This window comes from Mandrillus leucophaeus, unplaced genomic scaffold (assembly GCF_000951045.1).
Source record: "Mandrillus leucophaeus isolate KB7577 unplaced genomic scaffold, Mleu.le_1.0 Scaffold1300, whole genome shotgun sequence".
Lineage (NCBI taxonomy): Eukaryota > Metazoa > Chordata > Mammalia > Primates > Cercopithecidae > Mandrillus > Mandrillus leucophaeus.
Window position 1 is genome coordinate 1 of NW_012101256.1, and position 13,165 is coordinate 13,165.

Here is a 13,165-nt window from a genome sequence, read left to right on the forward strand (position 1 = left end):
TAAAAGTAATACAAGACAGAAAGCCGTAAACATTACTGTCTAATCTTTCCTGATCCCTGCCACCAGTCCCACCCCCAGCTTTGCCACTTGTCTGTTTTTGATAATATTCAGCATGCACAGTTCCATTATAAGGTAACCAACTGTATGTCTGGATTTGTTGGGAAAGTCCTGAGTCATGCCTATGGTTTAAGCATAATTACTAATTGTCCCTCTCACTCTCAAAAATGGCCCAGATTAGGCAATTAATCATATGGTCACCTTAACTAGTGTGACATTTTGTTACTTTGTTTTTTCTTTTGCTTATGTGTCTATTCCTCTACTAGAATGTAATTTCCCTGAGAGACAAGACCATATTTTTAATTTGAAAATATCCCTTGCATTTAGCGTGTACCTAATATGTAGTGGGAAATCAATAAAAGCAGTGAAAAAAGCACTATTTCTACATTTGAGGAAAAGGCACATTTACATTTATTTAAAACAAAGGAGGAAATTTAAATGAAGAAATTGGCATCTAAAATGGACCCTGAAGGAAGGACGAGATATACTCCAGAAGAGATGAAAAGAATTAAACTCTAGGTGAGAGAAACTTCAGTGATATCAAGGCAAAAGGCAGAGATGTAGACAGAGAGGACAAGGATTAAATTACCACAAAAAACATAGAAATGCAGCGCCGTTCCCAGTCTCAAGCAGAGGAAATGAAGTCTACCCTGTATTGAGATAAACTCAATCTTCTCCTGTGACCTTCAGGATCCAATGAATTTCCTTAGTACTTATTACTTTCCAAGATAAAGATACATATTTGTAATTTGCACCCCACAGGGTTTTTAAATTTTTACTTTTAATTGTTGCTGGAATAATACAAATGAATAACAGTGTGGAATATTAGCAAAGAGTAGACGTTCTATACTGACATGGTTTCAAGACATAAGTTTGACACTGTGTGTGAGCTTACTAAACTTCTGTAATCCCCAGTTTTATCATCTTTAGTACAAGACAAACCACTGCATTCTGTTTCCGTGACTACTGATAGAAAGCAGAGCCTGCTACAAAGTAAGCAATCAACCAATGTAATGATTAGCTATTACATCAACTTCAAAATGAACAAGCAAAACTTGTCTTCTATGTGTATACATGATTAAAGAACTAATCCCAGATCATTTCTGCAGTAGAAAGAGTAGATAAATCTCTTTGCTGTATTTCAGTATATGCCTGCGTTCTAAATGGATTTTTTTCTTGATTTACTTCATCAATAGTAGACATTTTAAATTTTAAATTACAAAACTATGTTTGAATTCTTGAAGTCACACATTTGCAGCAGTGGGAAAGAGCTTTCTTTCAGAGATTTGGAACATACATTTTATAACATCTATTTTTGAAACTGAAAATTTCTATAATTTCCAAAAGAGTTTTTCAGAGAAAAAGAGATGTTGATACATTTCAAAAATAGAAGGAGGAGGAGGAGAAAGAAGGGGGAAAGAAATAGAAGGAGGGAGAGAAAGGGAGAAGAGAAGAAGGTGGAGGAAGGGAGGAAGGGGATAGAAGGGGGAGGTGAAGGAGAAAAACAGAGTTGCCAAATAAGTAAACATGCTTAGAGAAAAATATTAATATTTAAATGTTTCTTTTCTTAAAAAGTCTTAATATTTTTTCACTATGTAATTGATCATATATGCATTATATATATTATATATTTATACATATATATACACACACACACATATACACACACACTTTTTTTTTTTTGAGACAGAGTCTCACTCTGTTGCCCAGGCTGGAATGCAGCGGCGAGATCTCAGCTCAATGCAACTTCTGCTTCCTGGGTTCAAGCAATTCTCCTGCCTTAGTCTCCGGAGTAGTTGGGATATCAGGCGCCCACCACCATGCCCAACTAATATTTGTATTTTTAGGAGAGAAGGGGTTTCACCATGCTGCCCAGGCTGGTGTCAAGCTCCTGACCTCATGTGATCCGCCCACCTCAGCCTCCCAAAATACAGGGATTACAGGTGTGAGCCACCACACCCAGACCCTCATATATATTTGATTATGCCTTTTCTCTTTTTGTAATTTTCTTTTGTTTTTATAGATTTAGGTGGTATAAGTGCATTTTTCTTATATTCAGATACTGCATAGTATTTTCCTTTTAGTGGAGCATATTCCATTGAACACTGGAAAATGAAACACTGTTCAAGTTCAACCCCTTTCAGTTTGCAATGAAAGAAACTGAAGCAATAAATCTTTATTGACTTGCTCAAGTTCCTATAACTGATTTGTCATAGAACAAGACATATAGTCCTACATTCTTTATAAGGTCACCAGTAATACTAAAAATTATATCAGATAATTTGCAAAAGGCTATTGGTTGCTGATACTAACAAGTACGTGCCTATCACACTGATGTGAATCTATAATTTAACAGTATGATCTTATTCTGCTTTTCTCTTGGCAATCACATATTTCTCCTACTTGACTGTTTGCATCAACATGTCTGTAATGTGTCATCTTGCTTCTGATTGGTGTTTACCAGTCTAGTCCCATCTTTGTAACTGTCTCCCAACATCCACTGTTCAGCTCTTGTAGATGTTTTGTAGTTTCCTTCTGAACTAAGTCATTGATTGGATACACAGTATCCTGTAACTATGTGGTTGTAGGTTAAATAGTTTTAAGGTTTAAATGATGTGTCACAGGTGTGCTAAGTGTGCCTTTAAGCTTCTCCATGGATATGAATTAGCTCCAAACTATATAAGTAAGCTATTTCAAAGTGATTTATAATGCACACTTGAAGTATACAGAAGGCACAAGATTATAAGGCCATTTGTTGATTTTTGAACTGTTAGAATTGGAACAGACTGAGGAATTACTTAGTTAACTGTCTCATTGAATGCAGGAATCTGTTCCATTTATTAGCATGGTAAGTCCCCTCTGCTCAAATGAGAGTGTCAGTGGTACAGATCAGATATTACAAAGAAGCTCATTTTCTTATTAGAAAGTTGTATTAGAATTATTAACCTCATGTTTGATTGAAATATATTTTTTAGTCTTTTCTTTCTTCTCTGAAGAAATAAAACAATCTCTGATACTTCTACCTGACATTAATTGAGCTTCAGAAAAGAGCAGAAACCTTAGTGGGACATCAGGGAGATGTTTTCTAATCTCAATTGCTGTATCTGATGGGGCTTTTGTAGGGAGAGATAAAAACATAAGCATAAAAGTGGTAGTTTGAGTAATGCAGGAAGGGATCTCAGTTTCTAAATATAGGATGCAGAGCCTTCCAGTATCTATATCCCTCTAATAAAGGCCAGCGCAAATATTTGTGGTGTTTAATAATTTGTCTCTCCTCCTGTTTTAACACTTGCCTTAAGTAAACTAGTAATCCATAATTCAACTTGTCCTCTCCTTTCCCCTGAAAATCCAGTGGTCTTATATTGTGGAAGAAGATGGGAGAGACATAGACCAAGGGAAGTTTATGATGATGACATGACTTCAGTTCTAGATAGCTCCAAGGGTAATTTCAGATTCAGAGGAGAGCTAAACAATAATCTACTTAGTATAATGCCTGTGTCTTTGAACTGGAAAGTCAGCTGGAAGCAGTCTCATATTATACTTAACTTTTTGCCAAGCCATTTACTCCATTTTGGTAAGAGATTGTCATAGGTTGTATAAAGTTCACGACTGTGCTTTGAAATCCATCTACATCTCTGATCAAGTCGGTGGACCATTCCTTGGACTTTGTGATTATATTTGTTTTATGCCATTTCCATTACTAATGCTGCTATTTTCTTCCTTTTGTGTGTTTCCATGGGTTGGTTGAAGAAATCTGGAAGAATGCACTTGTCTAGTCTGGCACCACAATAATCAAAGAATTCCCCATCACCCACCCACATGCCTAAGTGCACTCACATAAATACAGATTTCACCTGTTTAAAACTTCATCATCATTTTTGCCAAGAATCAACAAAACTTTAGAAACACAAAAACACAAAATGTTAGTTTTGAAAGAAATAGTCCTAGAAGAAACTCTAAAAATCAATAGAATAATTATTTGAGCCAATTTGAATATCACCACTTACTGGCAGAGGTGAAAAAGTTTGATATTTCCTAGCATTTATTAATATCCCCTGCCTGCCCCAAAAAGCAAACCTACCCCTTATGTTTGTATTCTTGCTCCATGTAGATTTTAATCATGCTGTTACATACAGCCATGCTGTTTGGGCTGTGACCATCCTAACACCATTCTTATGTAAGAATGTTCGTGTTATTCTTTCATGGCCACAGTAGGGTGGCATTTCCCAAAGCTGACCACTGGTCTGTAAAAATGATCTATGTATACAATGTCCAACATCAAATAAATATGTACGCTACTACATGCTACTTCTCTTAGGAAGTTACACCGAGTGTGGTGGCTCATGCCTGATATCCCAGCACTTTGAGAGGCTGAGGCAGGCGGATCACCTGAGGTCAGGAGTTCGAGACCAGCCTGGTCAACATAGTGAAACCCCATCTCTACTAAAAATACAACAATTACCTGTGTGTGGTGGTGCACACCTGTAATCCCAGCTACTCAGGAGGCTGAGGCAGGAGAATCGCTTGAACCCGGGAAGCGGAGATTGAAGTGAACTGAGATTGCCCCATCGCACTCCAGCCTGGGGCACAAGAGTGAGACTTCATCTAAAAAAAAAAAAAAAAAGTTACATTGTGCATCAGCATATAAAAGGATATTTTAAGTCCTGTTCTAAGATGTCCCACGTATGATATACATCTACTCTTCCAAATTTCATCTTAAAACATTCAGAAACTACTATCACAGGTATACTGTCCACATTTTGCTTATATTTCCTTGATATATGAACTTTTTAAAGAATAACTTTATAAGCTTACTTGTTTCCCTTAATATCTGGATTTCTAAGTTTTTGGAAGTTGGTTTACAAAACTTTAAAACTGAATTCCCATTCATATTTAGCTATACTCCCTTCTTTAAAGTATCTTATACTATAATTACATGCATATTTTTTCTCTCAGCTGTATGAAATATATTTCATGATATCCTAGGGATTATATCTGACACTTTCCAGAATAGATTTCTTTCATTAGTCAATATTAAATTTCTTTAAAATTAAATACCACAGAACCCTCTGTGCATATTAGAGAACAATTTAACTCAATTTTTGAAATAACAAAAGCATTTTTATTTTTAGGTTTTTAAAAAGAAGTCCATCTAGTAACAATATAAACTTTGATATGGCCAAAAAACATGTGATCCCAAACCAAATCAATATAATTTTTATTGAATGTTACTGTGGCAAAGTACTGGGTAATGATGTGAAGACTACAGAAACACTTAAAATCTATATTCCCTGTTCTCCACATTCTGTCACCTAGGTGGGAGTGCAGTGGTATGATCATGGCTTACTGCAGCCTTGACCTCCTAGGCTCAAACAATTCTCCCACCTCGGTTTCCCAGGTAGCTGGGACTATAGGTACATGCCACCATACCTGGCTAATTTTTGTAGGATTTGTAGAGATTGATTAAGTTTCATAATTTTGCCTAGGCTGGTCTCAAACTCCTGGGCACAAGAGATCCACATGCTCTGCCTCTCAAAGTGCTGGGAGTACAGGCATGAGCCACCATCTCTGGCTTCCACATTCTTTTTGTCAAGTTGAAAACATGCTAAACAAACATGTGTAAAACAGAAATAAAGGATTTAAGCAACTGTACAAACAGAAATAGAAAGGATGCTACAGTCTACAGTCTACTCTGTATTGAACAATACAATAATTTACATGGAAATTAGTATAAGACATTGTGAAATATCTAATAAAATTTCATCACCAATAACAAATGTTTGTTTTTAATATATATGATGAAGTTACTGGAATGTCATCAATTTCTTAGCAGTACCCATATCCAGAGAAGTGTTGTCAGTATTGCTATATTTGTCAAGATAAGTCAATTTCATTTTAATTGGAATTTCTAGTTCATCTTAGAAATCTGTTTAGAAGATATTTTTTCCCAATAGTGCCTTTCCCAGTGGTTTGTTTAACATCTTGCCACTAATTAAATGGAAATACTATTTTAAATTTTTTTTCTAAAAATACTTTAAGAATATGAATGGAATAGACACTCAGAAATTTAGAACCATGAAATTGAGTAATGGAAAAATAGAGTAGCATTATAAAAACAGTAAAACTAATCTACATAAAATGATTATTTTGGATTTTTACTTATCGATTTATTTTTTGATACAACTGTTATGCTGGCAACATCCTTTGAAGTAGAAAAGATCTAAGATCCAAATTACTTAGTAGTTGTGTGACTACTACTAATACAATCACTTAACCTCTTTTCCCCACAGTGTACTCATCTGTGAAGTGAATGTAATAAGAGTACATAATTTCTAATGATGTGATAGTGATTAGATAATTTAACTACTTAGCAATTTTTCTATCAAAAAAGTAACTACTATTATTGTTTCTAAACAAAAATGGAAATGCTGTAGATATAGTATGCCTCAGTTTCAGCAACACAGTTGACACACTCTCTTATGATTCCTTGTGGACAAGATAAAATGTAAGCTGGATGACAGAAGAATTAGGTGGATCCATGCTGGTTGAACAACTATAGCCTAAAAATATTGATTAATGGATCTTTATTACTATGAAGGAGGTAAACTGTGGGGTTCCACCCTTGGCACTTTTCAATAGTTTCATCAATGAAATTGGAGAAAAGCATAAGTGAACTTACCTAATTTACACATTACCCAAAGTTGAGAAAAACAACTAACACCTTAAATGAAAGTATCTGTGTTCACGTGATCTCAATAAAATATGGCAAAAAAAAGGTTAAATGTGATGATGGGGCAAATAAAGGTTAATGCCATTCTTAATTAGTAAACAAACAATATTATTTCTATTTAAAATATTCATGTGTACACATATAATATGAAGGAAAATTTAAGAGGAAAGAAGCTGTTGTAAAAAAGATCCATGAAATATTTTTGGTTTTCAAAATATATTATTTAGAGGAAGATAGTCTATTGTAACAAACCTACTCAAAATTATATAATCATTCAAACACAATCCCAAATGGATTTTCCTGATCAGTTGGTGACTCTATCAGGGACCATTTTGCAAATGCTATTTTAGTCCTGGATTCCTATCCTAAGTGCACTTCCCTTTTTTTTCTCTTTTTTAAAATTTATTTTTTTGTTGAAGTAAAACATGTATATGTAGTTTACTACCTTTACCATTTCTAAGTATATAGTACAGTGATAATAATCAGGCCCTATTTAAAAAAAACAATTGATCTAAAATAATTGTCACAACTTTATAGACTTCCATTGACATATGTTAACGAGCTAAAATGTCATATCTAAGTTAAAATCATATAAATATGTCAAAACAGTGATTCTTAAATTTGGCTATATATTGAAATCACATCAGGAGCTATCTAAGAAAATGCTTTTTATCATTTTAACATTGCCAAATACTAGAGGCCAGATGGTAATGTTTAATCATCATAATTAAGGTGGACTTAATTATCTTAATTAGCACCGAGGCTGGAGTGGCAACCAGGACTTCAGACCCATGGAGAACTATGGCAGCAGTACATGAAGCACAGTCTTCTAATGGTAAAATAGATAAAAAAATAACCAATCAGAAGTCTGAAGATAGCCGCTGTAAAGATATGTCACAATTCTCGTCCATCTTCTGGGGTTAGGCCAGTTTTGAGACCTGGAATTCATTGACTGAGAGTCCAAGTCCCTAGTATGAAGGGCCCTACAATACCACAGCAAGTTTTCACAATAATGATTCTTCCAGTTCTTTCACAAAGGATATTATGGTTATTTCCTGTGTGAACATACAATGCAGAATGGAGAATACCTAGACATTTCAAAGACTATGGGAGATATGGTCCAAAGTGACCTAAGGACCTGAATTGCCACCATGGCCCTCCTGTTAGAGTAGTGGAGGGAGAGGATGTAGAAAAGACTTATATGGGAATTGTGTGAAGCCCTGGCACCAATCCAACTCACAGTGGATTCATTGGGTCCACAGATATACTTAGTGTCCATTTTTTCTGTGCCCAAATATTATTGGATGGGAAATACTTAATAGTTGGCAAAAATCTCCATATTCGTTTCTTACTCTGAAGGTTAAGAATTATTATAGAAGGGAAAGTCAAATAGAAACCTATGAAACTTCATCCTTTGGCCAAGACACTAAAAGAAAATACATTACTGTATTTCAGAACAATCATGTGGATCCATGCAGGTTGAACAACTATAGCCCAACACTGTTCAGAGGGAGTGATAGAAATTAATGCCACTCTTAAACACTCAAGGAATACAGGGATGATGCTTCCCATCAGAACCACGTTCAATCAACCAGTCTCTGCCTTTTCAGTAACCAAGTTGCTCCTGGAGGATGAGAGTGGGCTACTGAAAACTCAATCAAATTGTAACCTCAATTGCAACTCTTATGCAGGTGTGGTATCTTTGCTAGAGCAGATTAGTATTAGCATGGCTTTAGGAACATAACATGAGCTATATCCTTTATTTTTCCAAAATTACCCGAAAAGAGAAACAGAGTTCACATTAAATGAAAGAAACAACAGTATATTTTAAAAATCTTGCCCAAAAGCTCTTTTAATGCTCCTGTCCTCTGTCATACAATAATCTATAGTTACCTGGGCCATCTATCAGGACTTTCTGCAGAATATCACACAGGTCTACTTTAAAGATGACTAATTTTAATCAGAAAAAAAAGAAAATAAATGACAAGCATATTGGAAGCTTTGGTAAGGTAAATGTGGTTCACTTTTTTTAGTTATTAAATTAAAAATTCTGCAAATATTTAGATTACTACATCACCAGTGAATATTTAATGATCCCATGATCAGGACCATGGGACCATTAGCATTCTCTGCCAAAGTAAAATTCAAGTGAGTGCATTCTACATCTTCCACCACTGAGAGACAGGCCTCTTCAAGTACTAGAGGCAATATAATCCACACTTCGAATAATGGTTCCAATACATTTACCAAGTGACATGGAAAATGGCCAGCTTTTAACAGGGCACATAAAAGAAGATATACTGGAAAAGGCTCAAGCTGTGGTGCAAGCAGCCTTATCAGATGGGCCATATGAATCAGCAGACTGTACAGTCTTAGAGGGAGCTGTAATGGAAATTTCTGTTGCATAACATTTATGGCAAGTGCCAATAGGAGAATCAAAACTGAGGCCTTTAGGTGTCTGGAACAAGAGTGTTCCATATTGCCAGTTGTGGTGGCTCATGCCTGTAATCCCAGCACTTTGGGAGGCCAAGGTGGAAGAATCGCTCGAGCCCAAGAGTTTGAGACCAGCCTGGAAAACCTGCTCTACAAAAACAGTAAAAATGAAAAAAAATTAGCTGAGCATGGTGGTACACACCTATAGTCCCAGCTACTTGGGAGGCTGAGGCAAAAGGATCACGTTAGCCCAGGAGGTCAAGGCTGCAGTGAGTCATGATCATATCACTGCACTCCAGCCTAGGTAACAGAGTGAGACCCTGTCTCAAAAATAAATAAATAAAATAAAATAAATAATACAGTTTGGCTCTGTGTCCTCATCCAAATCTCATCTCAAATTGTAATCCCCATGTGTAGAAAGAGGAAGTTGGTGGGAGGTGATTGGATCATGGGGGAGGTTTCCTCCAGGCTGTTCTCATGATAGTGAGTGAGTTGTCATAGGATCTGATGGCTTAAAAGTGTTTGTCAGTACCCCGCTCACTCTGTGTCTCTCTTGCTGCCATGTGAAACATGCCTTGCTTTCCCCTCCCTGTCCACAATGACTGTAAGTTTCATGAGGCCTCCCCAGCCATGAGGAACTGTAAGTCAATTAAACCTCTTTTCTTAATAAACTACCCAGTCTCAGGTGGTGCTTTTTAGCAGTATGAAAACAGACTAATACAGTAAGTATTTAAAACAGTGTTCCATCTTTAGCAGAGAGTTATCGTCATTAAAGGAACAGTTAGTTATTCTACTGGGCCCTGATAGAGAAAGATCAAGTTAGCATGCAATCAGAACTGCATTACTTGGATTTTGTCAGGTCCATTAAGTAATATTTGGGCAGGCTAACACTAATCCACCATTAAACGAAAATGATACATACAGGATTGGGTAGTATAGGACCAGAGATCAAACATATACTACGTAGAACCTTATGTTGTCTACCACTATATTATTGGCACCTCTTCCTCAGTACATAACTGAAGGAAGAGGTAATACAGTAAGGTTGCTTCACAGATGACTCAGCTCTGCACGTGGCATATGTCAAAATGAAGTACTGCTGCATTATGATATTAGTGAGGTCCTTGAAATACATCAGCAGGGCAGTTATTCCAAAGGGAAGTGCTTTGGGTAGTACATCTGGTCAACAATTTCATGTATAAAGAAGTGGCAGGAGGTAATAATATACATGATTTTATGGAAAGTAGAGAATGGCTTGCCTTTCCAGGAAGGGAAAAAATTGGAAGGTTAGGAACAAGAGGCACATGGATAATCTATAAAATTGGACACAAAATGTGAAATTTTTTGTGCCATATGTAATTGCCAACCAGAGGACATCTGCCACCAGAAAAGGCACTAAATAACGAAGTAGACATAATGATTCAACCATTTGATGTTAGCCAACTTTCTGTCATCTTCCATTCTAGTGTTGTCAAAATGGAAAGATAAATGGAATATTATGAATGCAGGGATGAGGATTTATCTGTGGGCCACACATAAGTCTCTACTCACCAAGGCTAACTTAGCTACCATGACAATTAAATGTCCAACTTGCCATGTGGAGAGATAACACTGTATTCAAATGCAGCAAAATTAGACAATATACCATAGGACGGAAGGTCATGCTGATTAACCGTGAAAGGAAATAGTGTAGTTCCATTTTCATGAAATATTCTTACTTATCTAATATTCAAAGTGCTTTAAAGAAAATTGCTACCTCATCTGGGGTGAAGAAAGTCTTTGCACAATATCCCATCTCTCTCTGTCAAACAGCCACAGTCCACTCACCACTGGGACTAATCTGTTTGTGCCCTTGGATTTGGTTTATGCTGTCACACAGAAACTCCAATTCTCATCACCTCTTTCTCTCCTTCTCTATGCAACTAAGGCTGCACCATCTCCCCTTCTTTTCTTCTTTCTCAAATCCTGAAACTCACAGTGCCCACTGGAATTCATAATTCATTATCAGAAAAATCTCTGATATTCTTCATCTCTCTAACTGAAATGTGGCTTTTCGCTGAGAAATTACTTTGCCTCATATGAAATGTGTTTTCTTTCCCATAACCTTGTAACCCTGGGCCTAAAACTATTTATATTTACCCATTTCATCTCATGGTTAATGGTACCCTAATATTGCTGTTGTCTTTCTCAATTGTAATTGCCTGTTTATTTGTATATTTCCTTTAATAAAGTGTAAACACCTTGATGTACATGATAGTCTCATATTCAGAGTTGCATTGAGCACAGTATTTTGCACATCAAAAGACCTCCTACACATCTGTTAAAAGAAACAATAAATGAATAAATATAGTAACAAAGATATTTCAGATATTTCAGAAATGTTTATAACTTAAACCCAATCATTCCACTTCAAAAACTTGTCCTAAGGAAACCCTAAGAAAATTTATTCAGATGTGTTCAAGAAGATCTGAATCTTCTTGACTCAGAGGGGGGCGGAAAGCTAAATTAACATGAAAAAGTGACTACTTAGGTATTTTACCATGCATTTATAAAATACAACACTATGAAACCACTAAAGTCATATTTTGCAAGAATAATAAATATTGATTATGTTTATTATGAACTCAAGTTTATAGGCAGATAACTGTTAAGTGAAGAAGCTATTTCCAATTTTTAAAAAATTCAAGATGCTAATGAAGGCTTCTTCTGTGTGGTGAGATTATGAGTGACTTTTTCTCATTAAAATATGTGTACTAAAAATTCTACAATGGGCACATCTCTTTACTACTCTGAGACTCAGGTTCCTTACCAATAAACTAAGAAAAATTTCCCCACAATATTTTTTTTCATGCTACAATGATACCTCCACATTTTCAATGTGGATAACACTTTCTGCTCACGGATTATACCTTGTTGAATAAGATGATAAACCTAGAGTTAGGACAAAAAAATATCATTGATTAGGAATGTCAATAGTATATGTCCTACACTGTTGCTCTGTTTCACTTTTTCCACGAAACCTGCAATTACATTAACACTACATTCCCTAAGTGAGCAATGAATTAAAGCTTTGAGAACCAGCCAGCAGGTCTAGACCCACTTACAGATGGCTAATAACTTCTGAAGCAGGGAAGATAAATGTCTCCCTTAGGAACCAGCATTTAACATGGTAGAAGAACATCCCGACTCCCTATCAAACAGTTTTCTATGGAAGTTCTCATTCAGTTGAGATCTGATCTCTTCACAGTGAAAAGTGAAGTAAGATGAATCATTGCCTCTACTCAACATGGAAAAATTAAATTATCTTCTTCAGTGTTTGGATTCAGGATATGGCTTTAGAAGAGCTATTTCTCACCATACAGGTCAAATTCCACTTCAAAATATGCCATTACAACAGAAATCTCTGTACAACAAAAATATTTTTCCAGCTAGCAATACCTATAATTATTCGTATAAGAAATTTCAATTGCTATGGCAATAATATGTAAAATCCTTTAGAGAAAGTCAAGGGTAGATTCTGAATATTTTATAATATTGTGTGCATTCGCTGCATGCAGTGTGTGTGTTTTGTGCAAAGAAATATTAATTCTACATTTTTCCATTATCCACATGTATATGCAGTTATTGGCAGTAGCACCATCTATGAATATAAAATGCAAGAATGTGAGTCATAGTTAACACTTACTGACTTATTGTGTACACACCATTTTATTACTTTTTCAAGTAATAAAATTGGTAAATATCACTCCTATTTTTTTGACTGAGAAAACATCTGCAGATAGATTCTACTCTATCACATGGAAAACCATCAGCAAGACAATTTGGTTCTTGTCCTTCCTTGTGCCCTGGCTCCACAGCCTCTTAATCTCCATCACTGTCATGTAAAGAACATTTTGGTGGGTCATCTAAAGGACAGTAATTTGTCTTTCAAGTCCTCATACCTGT